This window comes from Schistocerca serialis, unplaced genomic scaffold (assembly GCF_023864345.2).
Source record: "Schistocerca serialis cubense isolate TAMUIC-IGC-003099 unplaced genomic scaffold, iqSchSeri2.2 HiC_scaffold_336, whole genome shotgun sequence".
Taxonomy (NCBI): Eukaryota; Metazoa; Arthropoda; class Insecta; order Orthoptera; family Acrididae; genus Schistocerca; species Schistocerca serialis.
In genome coordinates this window covers 46,556-55,726 of record NW_026047907.1, presented here as the reverse complement: position 1 = coordinate 55,726, position 9,171 = coordinate 46,556, and the positions used below count along the sequence as shown (strand labels likewise).

The 9,171-nt window shown below is 50.5% G+C and overlaps 16 non-coding genes across 16 annotated transcripts; all 16 read right to left on the bottom strand.

Annotated features, from left to right (window-relative positions):
* Positions 1-617: 617 nt before the first annotated feature.
* On the bottom strand, positions 618-699 carry Trnas-uga (transfer RNA serine (anticodon UGA)). Its single transcript has one exon. It is a non-coding gene; the product is annotated as a tRNA-Ser (tRNA).
* A 690-nt stretch (positions 700-1,389) lies between these two features.
* On the bottom strand, positions 1,390-1,471 carry Trnas-cga (transfer RNA serine (anticodon CGA)). The gene has a single exon. It is a non-coding gene; the product is annotated as a tRNA-Ser (tRNA).
* A 138-nt stretch (positions 1,472-1,609) lies between these two features.
* On the bottom strand, positions 1,610-1,682 carry Trnak-uuu (transfer RNA lysine (anticodon UUU)). The gene has a single exon. It is a non-coding gene; the product is annotated as a tRNA-Lys (tRNA).
* A 539-nt stretch (positions 1,683-2,221) lies between these two features.
* Positions 2,222-2,294, bottom strand: Trnaf-gaa (transfer RNA phenylalanine (anticodon GAA)). The gene has a single exon. It is a non-coding gene; the product is annotated as a tRNA-Phe (tRNA).
* A 610-nt stretch (positions 2,295-2,904) lies between these two features.
* Positions 2,905-2,986, bottom strand: Trnas-uga (transfer RNA serine (anticodon UGA)). The gene has a single exon. It is a non-coding gene; the product is annotated as a tRNA-Ser (tRNA).
* Positions 2,987-3,677: 691 nt separating this feature from the next.
* Trnas-cga (transfer RNA serine (anticodon CGA)) lies at positions 3,678-3,759 on the bottom strand. The gene has a single exon. It is a non-coding gene; the product is annotated as a tRNA-Ser (tRNA).
* Positions 3,760-3,897: 138 nt separating this feature from the next.
* Trnak-uuu (transfer RNA lysine (anticodon UUU)) lies at positions 3,898-3,970 on the bottom strand. The gene has a single exon. It is a non-coding gene; the product is annotated as a tRNA-Lys (tRNA).
* Positions 3,971-4,509: 539 nt separating this feature from the next.
* Trnaf-gaa (transfer RNA phenylalanine (anticodon GAA)) lies at positions 4,510-4,582 on the bottom strand. Its single transcript has one exon. It is a non-coding gene; the product is annotated as a tRNA-Phe (tRNA).
* A 611-nt stretch (positions 4,583-5,193) lies between these two features.
* Trnas-uga (transfer RNA serine (anticodon UGA)) lies at positions 5,194-5,275 on the bottom strand. Its single transcript has one exon. It is a non-coding gene; the product is annotated as a tRNA-Ser (tRNA).
* Positions 5,276-5,966: 691 nt separating this feature from the next.
* Positions 5,967-6,048, bottom strand: Trnas-cga (transfer RNA serine (anticodon CGA)). The gene has a single exon. It is a non-coding gene; the product is annotated as a tRNA-Ser (tRNA).
* A 138-nt stretch (positions 6,049-6,186) lies between these two features.
* Trnak-uuu (transfer RNA lysine (anticodon UUU)) lies at positions 6,187-6,259 on the bottom strand. Its single transcript has one exon. It is a non-coding gene; the product is annotated as a tRNA-Lys (tRNA).
* Positions 6,260-6,798: 539 nt separating this feature from the next.
* Positions 6,799-6,871, bottom strand: Trnaf-gaa (transfer RNA phenylalanine (anticodon GAA)). Its single transcript has one exon. It is a non-coding gene; the product is annotated as a tRNA-Phe (tRNA).
* Positions 6,872-7,482: 611 nt separating this feature from the next.
* Positions 7,483-7,564, bottom strand: Trnas-uga (transfer RNA serine (anticodon UGA)). The gene has a single exon. It is a non-coding gene; the product is annotated as a tRNA-Ser (tRNA).
* A 691-nt stretch (positions 7,565-8,255) lies between these two features.
* Trnas-cga (transfer RNA serine (anticodon CGA)) lies at positions 8,256-8,337 on the bottom strand. Its single transcript has one exon. It is a non-coding gene; the product is annotated as a tRNA-Ser (tRNA).
* Positions 8,338-8,475: 138 nt separating this feature from the next.
* Trnak-uuu (transfer RNA lysine (anticodon UUU)) lies at positions 8,476-8,548 on the bottom strand. Its single transcript has one exon. It is a non-coding gene; the product is annotated as a tRNA-Lys (tRNA).
* A 539-nt stretch (positions 8,549-9,087) lies between these two features.
* Trnaf-gaa (transfer RNA phenylalanine (anticodon GAA)) lies at positions 9,088-9,160 on the bottom strand. Its single transcript has one exon. It is a non-coding gene; the product is annotated as a tRNA-Phe (tRNA).
* Between the last annotated feature and the right edge of the window lie 11 nt (positions 9,161-9,171).

Below are 9,171 nucleotides of genomic sequence, written 5' to 3'. Positions count from 1 at the left end.
TTCGGCTGACATTGAACGTTCCTGTTTGCATGTGTTTGTTAACCTCTGCCTCGTTGCCAATTTCACAGTCACCTTCGTCTGATAAGACACAGGGACGCTGAAAGGCGAGCAGCCGATGCAGTGAAGTCCCACACACATTTCTTCTGCTTCCATCATCGTAACAAGCAAACATGTCGACTCGACTCGTGTAATATTCACTTCGCTGACTTCACGTGACGCCGCGCTGGCGCTAGAAAACCCGTGCTATATCGATGCCAGGGGCAACTCGTGTGCAGAGAACGAGACACAAGAAGGAGTGAGCCTCTCCACCGTATGAGAGGCAGTATCTAGGAGATACACACGGTAAAACATTCGACTTGCGTTAGCTCATCAATTGCTACACGTCATCGTCTGCAAGCTAAGATGGACACATCTGCACTGCCCAGTGAGGCGACACTTGTACTAACACCCGGTGGGCGGCTGTGAGACGAGGAGATGAGCTGCGGCTTCTGAGCGCGACTGTAACGCTGCGCCCTGGATCAAATAACACTGCACATTGCTGGTGACGCGCGTGTTTAGTAGTGACGCAACTGCTAGGATGCAGCTGAACGTCCATCTTTTGAGAGCGAGAAAATTTTCGCAGTCGGCAGGACTCGAACCTACGCTCCCAGAGGGAATCTGATTTCAAGTCAGACGCCTTAACCACTCGGCCACGACTGCCGGTGGCAGAAGCGACTCCCGACAAGTGGAACCGCCGTCTTAGAAGCAATCTGATGGCAGAAAGCGGCGTGGCGTCACTCTTTTCTGTAGGGTTTCCATTAGCCGTTACGACAGTGTGTTAATTTTCGCCTGGCGGGGGTTTGAGCCCGGGACCCTTTGGTTTGAAGGTCTAGCGCTCTACCGACTGAGCTGTCCGGTCCCTCGGCCGAGCGTTGTGGTGCATGCTACATGGTGTGCGAGTGATTCGCGTGTTGTAATTACTGGCTTATGGCTCCAATGGCGACTTCACCGACTTCCCACTGACGCACCGCTGACGCTAGTTTTGTGTCGTCTTAAACGATGGACATACCTCCAAGCAGCTGCGAGATCTTAAGAAAAGAAACGCTGCACCACTGCCTTTGCCGCACTCGAATGATTGAATTGCGATTCTTAAAAAGAAATGAATGTTCGCTCTGTCCTACACTTTCGAGCACATCTGTGTACTCACGATCTCAGCGACGGCTTTCTGCAGTCCCAGCGTCAGTGCGAGGTGAACCGATGGCCACAGTAAGCAGCGGTCGTCGCGAAACTCAGTATTCTTAAACGGAAACTTTCGTCTTGTTGAGAATGGCGTCACTGGTTTGCACCCGCATTCGCCCACGCATGTCACATGTGTGCGAAAATTTTTGCTCCTCTTTACGCAAAATCGCACGCAGCCGGTAGGATTCGAACCTACGCTCCCAGAGGGAATCTGATTTCGAGTCAGACGCCTTAACCACTCGGCCACGACTGCTGGTAGCGCGGTGTTGTCCCGACACATGCAACTGCTACCGTTTAAAGCACTGTGGTGTCAGAAAACGGCGTAGCTTCATTATTTTCCGTAGCGTTTCCACCGCTACCAGACGAATCGCTACCAAAGTATTAAAATTTCCGCCCGGACAGGGACTTGAACCCTGGACCCTTAGGTTAAAAGCCTAATGCTCTACCGACTGAGCTATCCGGGCTCACACGACGCTGTGATACCTCTCACGATGCACAACTATACATTGACTCATGTCGTTTACTGTTGTGCAATCGCTGCATGGGGCCGTTACTAATAAAACGTCGCCTAAATGCTGTCTGCAGACTTATCGCACTAAGCTCGTAACACACTATCGAAGACTGCTGACACACGATGCAACAACAAATTGCAGGAGTCGTTGCGTCTCATACGTTGGAGCAGAGAATTTACATATTTTGTCGACACTCACTGGGCAATTGGAAAATTCGCAAGCATTTCGAATGCAATGTTTCCCACGTTTTCGCTCGTTTCACGGTTCCGTTGAAAACGTTCTTCACCACCTGACACAGAAAAAGGAACGCAGTCGGTAGGACTTTTTTGATTCTTTTGCTTCTAAGGGAGTTAGTTGTCTAGTGAGTTCCTCTTATGGCATGCACTAGACAACCAGAACAGCTACAGGAGAGAGTCATTTTTGTTGTCAGCGGTAGTTGCATTATCACCAACGCAGAGCCATTCCATTGGCGTCGCATCAAAACGAATACCTGCCGAAACCCGGGATCGAACCAGGGACCTTTAGATCTTCAGTCTAACGCTCTCCCAACTGAGCTATTTCGGCTGACATTGAACGTTCCTGTTTGCATGTGTTGTTAACCTCTGCCTCGTTGCCAATTTCACAGTCACCTTCGTCTGATAAGACACAGGGACGCTGAAAGGCGAGCAGCCGATGCAGTGAAGTCCCACACACATTTCTTCTGCTTCCATCATCGTAACAAGCAAACATGTCGACTCGACTCGTGTAATATTCACTTCGCTGACTTCACGTGACGCCGCGCTGGCGCTAGAAAACCCGTGCTATATCGATGCCAGGGGCAACTCGTGTGCAGAGAACGAGACACAAGAAGGAGTGAGCCTCTCCACCGTATGAGAGGCAGTATCTAGGAGATACACACGGTAAAACATTCGACTTGCGTTAGCTCATCAATTGCTACACGTCATCGTCTGCAAGCTAAGATGGACACATCTGCACTGCCCAGTGAGGCGACACTTGTACTAACACCCGGTGGGCGGCTGTGAGACGAGGAGATGAGCTGCGGCTTCTGAGCGCGACTGTAACGCTGCGCCCTGGATCAAATAACACTGCACATTGCTGGTGACGCGCGTGTTTAGTAGTGACGCAACTGCTAGGATGCAGCTGAACGTCCATCTTTTGAGAGCGAGAAAATTTTCGCAGTCGGCAGGACTCGAACCTACGCTCCCAGAGGGAATCTGATTTCAAGTCAGACGCCTTAACCACTCGGCCACGACTGCCGGTGGCAGAAGCGACTCCCGACAAGTGGAACCGCCGTCTTTAGAAGCAATCTGATGGCAGAAAGCGGCGTGGCGTCACTCTTTTCTGTAGGGTTTCCATTAGCCGTTACGACAGTGTGTTAATTTTCGCCTGGCGGGGGTTTGAGCCCGGGACCCTTTGGTTGAAGGTCTAGCGCTCTACCGACTGAGCTGTCCGGTCCCTCGGCCGAGCGTTGTGGTGCATGCTACATGGTGTGCGAGTGATTCGCGTGTTGTAATTACTGGCTTATGGCTCCAATGGCGACTTCACCGACTTCCCACTGACGCACCGCTGACGCTAGTTTTGTGTCGTCTTAAAACGATGGACATACCTCCAAGCAGCTGCGAGATCTTAAGAAAAGAAACGCTGCACCACTGCCTTTGCCGCACTCGAATGATTGAATTGCGATTCTTAAAAAGAAATGAATGTTCGCTCTGTCCTACACTTTCGAGCACATCTGTGTACTCACGATCTCAGCGACGGCTTTCTGCAGTCCCAGCGTCAGTGCGAGGTGAACCGATGGCCACAGTAAGCAGCGGTCGTCGCGAAACTCAGTATTCTTAAACGGAAACTTTCGTCTTGTTGAGAATGGCGTCACTGGTTTGCACCCGCATTCGCCCACGCATGTCACATGTGTGCGAAAATTTTTGCTCCTCTTTACGCAAAATCGCACGCAGCCGGTAGGATTCGAACCTACGCTCCCAGAGGGAATCTGATTTCGAGTCAGACGCCTTAACCACTCGGCCACGACTGCTGGTAGCGCGGTGTTGTCCCGACACATGCAACTGCTACCGTTTAAAGCACTGTGGTGTCAGAAAACGGCGTAGCTTCATTATTTTCCGTAGCGTTTCCACCGCTACCAGACGAATCGCTACCAAAGTATTAAAATTTCCGCCCGGACAGGGACTTGAACCCTGGACCCTTAGGTTAAAAGCCTAATGCTCTACCGACTGAGCTATCCGGGCTCACACGACGCTGTGATACCTCTCACGATGCACAACTATACATTGACTCATGTCGTTTACTGTTGTGCAATCGCTGCATGGGGCCGTTACTAATAAAACGTCGCCTAAATGCTGTCTGCAGACTTATCGCACTAAGCTCGTAACACACTATCGAAGACTGCTGACACACGATGCAACAACAAATTGCAGGAGTCGTTGCGTCTCATACGTTGGAGCAGAGAATTTACATATTTTGTCGACACTCACTGGGCAATTGGAAAATTCGCAAGCATTTCGAATGCAATGTTTCCCACGTTTTCGCTCGTTTCACGGTTCCGTTGAAAACGTTCTTCACCACCTGACACAGAAAAAGGAACGCAGTCGGTAGGACTTTTTTGATTCTTTTGCTTCTAAGGGAGTTAGTTGTCTAGTGAGTTCCTCTTATGGCATGCACTAGACAACCAGAACAGCTACAGGAGAGAGTCATTTTTGTTGTCAGCGGTAGTTGCATTATCACCAACGCAGAGCCATTCCATTGGCGTCGCATCAAAACGAATACCTGCCGAAACCCGGGATCGAACCAGGGACCTTTAGATCTTCAGTCTAACGCTCTCCCAACTGAGCTATTTCGGCTGACATTGAACGTTCCTGTTTGCATGTGTTTGTTAACCTCTGCCTCGTTGCCAATTTCACAGTCACCTTCGTCTGATAAGACACAGGGACGCTGAAAGGCGAGCAGCCGATGCAGTGAAGTCCCACACACATTTCTTCTGCTTCCATCATCGTAACAAGCAAACATGTCGACTCGACTCGTGTAATATTCACTTCGCTGACTTCACGTGACGCCGCGCTGGCGCTAGAAAACCCGTGCTATATCGATGCCAGGGGCAACTCGTGTGCAGAGAACGAGACACAAGAAGGAGTGAGCCTCTCCACCGTATGAGAGGCAGTATCTAGGAGATACACACGGTAAAACATTCGACTTGCGTTAGCTCATCAATTGCTACACGTCATCGTCTGCAAGCTAAGATGGACACATCTGCACTGCCCAGTGAGGCGACACTTGTACTAACACCCGGTGGGCGGCTGTGAGACGAGGAGATGAGCTGCGGCTTCTGAGCGCGACTGTAACGCTGCGCCCTGGATCAAATAACACTGCACATTGCTGGTGACGCGCGTGTTTAGTAGTGACGCAACTGCTAGGATGCAGCTGAACGTCCATCTTTTGAGAGCGAGAAAATTTTCGCAGTCGGCAGGACTCGAACCTACGCTCCCAGAGGGAATCTGATTTCAAGTCAGACGCCTTAACCACTCGGCCACGACTGCCGGTGGCAGAAGCGACTCCCGACAAGTGGAACCGCCGTCTTTAGAAGCAATCTGATGGCAGAAAGCGGCGTGGCGTCACTCTTTTCTGTAGGGTTTCCATTAGCCGTTACGACAGTGTGTTAATTTTCGCCTGGCGGGGGTTTGAGCCCGGGACCCTTTGGTTGAAGGTCTAGCGCTCTACCGACTGAGCTGTCCGGTCCCTCGGCCGAGCGTTGTGGTGCATGCTACATGGTGTGCGAGTGATTCGCGTGTTGTAATTACTGGCTTATGGCTCCAATGGCGACTTCACCGACTTCCCACTGACGCACCGCTGACGCTAGTTTTGTGTCGTCTTAAAACGATGGACATACCTCCAAGCAGCTGCGAGATCTTAAGAAAAGAAACGCTGCACCACTGCCTTTGCCGCACTCGAATGATTGAATTGCGATTCTTAAAAAGAAATGAATGTTCGCTCTGTCCTACACTTTCGAGCACATCTGTGTACTCACGATCTCAGCGACGGCTTTCTGCAGTCCCAGCGTCAGTGCGAGGTGAACCGATGGCCACAGTAAGCAGCGGTCGTCGCGAAACTCAGTATTCTTAAACGGAAACTTTCGTCTTGTTGAGAATGGCGTCACTGGTTTGCACCCGCATTCGCCCACGCATGTCACATGTGTGCGAAAATTTTTGCTCCTCTTTACGCAAAATCGCACGCAGCCGGTAGGATTCGAACCTACGCTCCCAGAGGGAATCTGATTTCGAGTCAGACGCCTTAACCACTCGGCCACGACTGCTGGTAGCGCGGTGTTGTCCCGACACATGCAACTGCTACCGTTTAAAGCACTGTGGTGTCAGAAAACGGCGTAGCTTCATTATTTTCCGTAGCGTTTCCACCGCTACCAGACGAATCGCTACCAAAGTATTAAAATTTCCGCCCGGACAGGGACTTGAACCCTGGACCCTTAGGTTAAAAGCCTAATGCTCTACCGACTGAGCTATCCGGGCTCACACGACGCTGTGATACCTCTCACGATGCACAACTATACATTGACTCATGTCGTTTACTGTTGTGCAATCGCTGCATGGGGCCGTTACTAATAAAACGTCGCCTAAATGCTGTCTGCAGACTTATCGCACTAAGCTCGTAACACACTATCGAAGACTGCTGACACACGATGCAACAACAAATTGCAGGAGTCGTTGCGTCTCATACGTTGGAGCAGAGAATTTACATATTTTGTCGACACTCACTGGGCAATTGGAAAATTCGCAAGCATTTCGAATGCAATGTTTCCCACGTTTTCGCTCGTTTCACGGTTCCGTTGAAAACGTTCTTCACCACCTGACACAGAAAAAGGAACGCAGTCGGTAGGACTTTTTTGATTCTTTTGCTTCTAAGGGAGTTAGTTGTCTAGTGAGTTCCTCTTATGGCATGCACTAGACAACCAGAACAGCTACAGGAGAGAGTCATTTTTGTTGTCAGCGGTAGTTGCATTATCACCAACGCAGAGCCATTCCATTGGCGTCGCATCAAAACGAATACCTGCCGAAACCCGGGATCGAACCAGGGACCTTTAGATCTTCAGTCTAACGCTCTCCCAACTGAGCTATTTCGGCTGACATTGAACGTTCCTGTTTGCATGTGTTTGTTAACCTCTGCCTCGTTGCCAATTTCACAGTCACCTTCGTCTGATAAGACACAGGGACGCTGAAAGGCGAGCAGCCGATGCAGTGAAGTCCCACACACATTTCTTCTGCTTCCATCATCGTAACAAGCAAACATGTCGACTCGACTCGTGTAATATTCACTTCGCTGACTTCACGTGACGCCGCGCTGGCGCTAGAAAACCCGTGCTATATCGATGCCAGGGGCAACTCGTGTGCAGAGAACGAGACACAAGAAGGAGTGAGCCTCTCCACCGTATGAGAGGCAGTATCTAGGAGATACACACGGTAAAACATTCGACTTGCGTTAGCTCATCAATTGCTACACGTCATCGTCTGCAAGCTAAGATGGACACATCTGCACTGCCCAGTGAGGCGACACTTGTACTAACACCCGGTGGGCGGCTGTGAGACGAGGAGATGAGCTGCGGCTTCTGAGCGCGACTGTAACGCTGCGCCCTGGATCAAATAACACTGCACATTGCTGGTGACGCGCGTGTTTAGTAGTGACGCAACTGCTAGGATGCAGCTGAACGTCCATCTTTTGAGAGCGAGAAAATTTTCGCAGTCGGCAGGACTCGAACCTACGCTCCCAGAGGGAATCTGATTTCAAGTCAGACGCCTTAACCACTCGGCCACGACTGCCGGTGGCAGAAGCGACTCCCGACAAGTGGAACCGCCGTCTTTAGAAGCAATCTGATGGCAGAAAGCGGCGTGGCGTCACTCTTTTCTGTAGGGTTTCCATTAGCCGTTACGACAGTGTGTTAATTTTCGCCTGGCGGGGGTTTGAGCCCGGGACCCTTTGGTTGAAGGTCTAGCGCTCTACCGACTGAGCTGTCCGGTCCCTCGGCCGAGCGTTGTGGTGCATGCTACATGGTGTGCGAGTGATTCGCGTGTTGTAATTACTGGCTTATGGCTCCAATGGCGACTTCACCGACTTCCCACTGACGCACCGCTGACGCTAGTTTTGTGTCGTCTTAAAACGATGGACATACCTCCAAGCAGCTGCGAGATCTTAAGAAAAGAAACGCTGCACCACTGCCTTTGCCGCACTCGAATGATTGAATTGCGATTCTTAAAAAGAAATGAATGTTCGCTCTGTCCTACACTTTCGAGCACATCTGTGTACTCACGATCTCAGCGACGGCTTTCTGCAGTCCCAGCGTCAGTGCGAGGTGAACCGATGGCCACAGTAAGCAGCGGTCGTCGCGAAACTCAGTATTCTTAAACGGAAACTTTCGTCTTGTTGAGAATGGCGTCACTGGTTTGCACCCGCATTCGCCCACGCATGTCACATGTGTGCGAAAATTTTTGCTCCTCTTTACGCAAAATCGCACGCAGCCGGTAGGATTCGAACCTACGCTCCCAGAGGGAATCTGATTTCGAGTCAGACGCCTTAACCACTCGGCCACGACTGCTGGTAGCGCGGTGTTGTCCCGACACATGCAACTGCTACCGTTTAAAGCACTGTGGTGTCAGAAAACGGCGTAGCTTCATTATTTTCCGTAGCGTTTCCACCGCTACCAGACGAATCGCTACCAAAGTATTAAAATTTCCGCCCGGACAGGGACTTGAACCCTGGACCCTTAGGTTAAAAGCCTAATGCTCTACCGACTGAGCTATCCGGGCTCACACGACGCTGTGATACCTCTCACGATGCACAACTATACATTGACTCATGTCGTTTACTGTTGTGCAATCGCTGCATGGGGCCGTTACTAATAAAACGTCGCCTAAATGCTGTCTGCAGACTTATCGCACTAAGCTCGTAACACACTATCGAAGACTGCTGACACACGATGCAACAACAAATTGCAGGAGTCGTTGCGTCTCATACGTTGGAGCAGAGAATTTACATATTTTGTCGACACTCACTGGGCAATTGGAAAATTCGCAAGCATTTCGAATGCAATGTTTCCCACGTTTTCGCTCGTTTCACGGTTCCGTTGAAAACGTTCTTCACCACCTGACACAGAAAAAGGAACGCAGTCGGTAGGACTTTTTTGATTCTTTTGCTTCTAAGGGAGTTAGTTGTCTAGTGAGTTCCTCTTATGGCATGCACTAGACAACCAGAACAGCTACAGGAGAGAGTCATTTTTGTTGTCAGCGGTAGTTGCATTATCACCAACGCAGAGCCATTCCATTGGCGTCGCATCAAAACGAATACCTGCCGAAACCCGGGATCGAACCAGGGACCTTTAGATCTTCAGTCTAACGCTCTCCCAACTGAGCTATTTCGGCTGACATTGAAC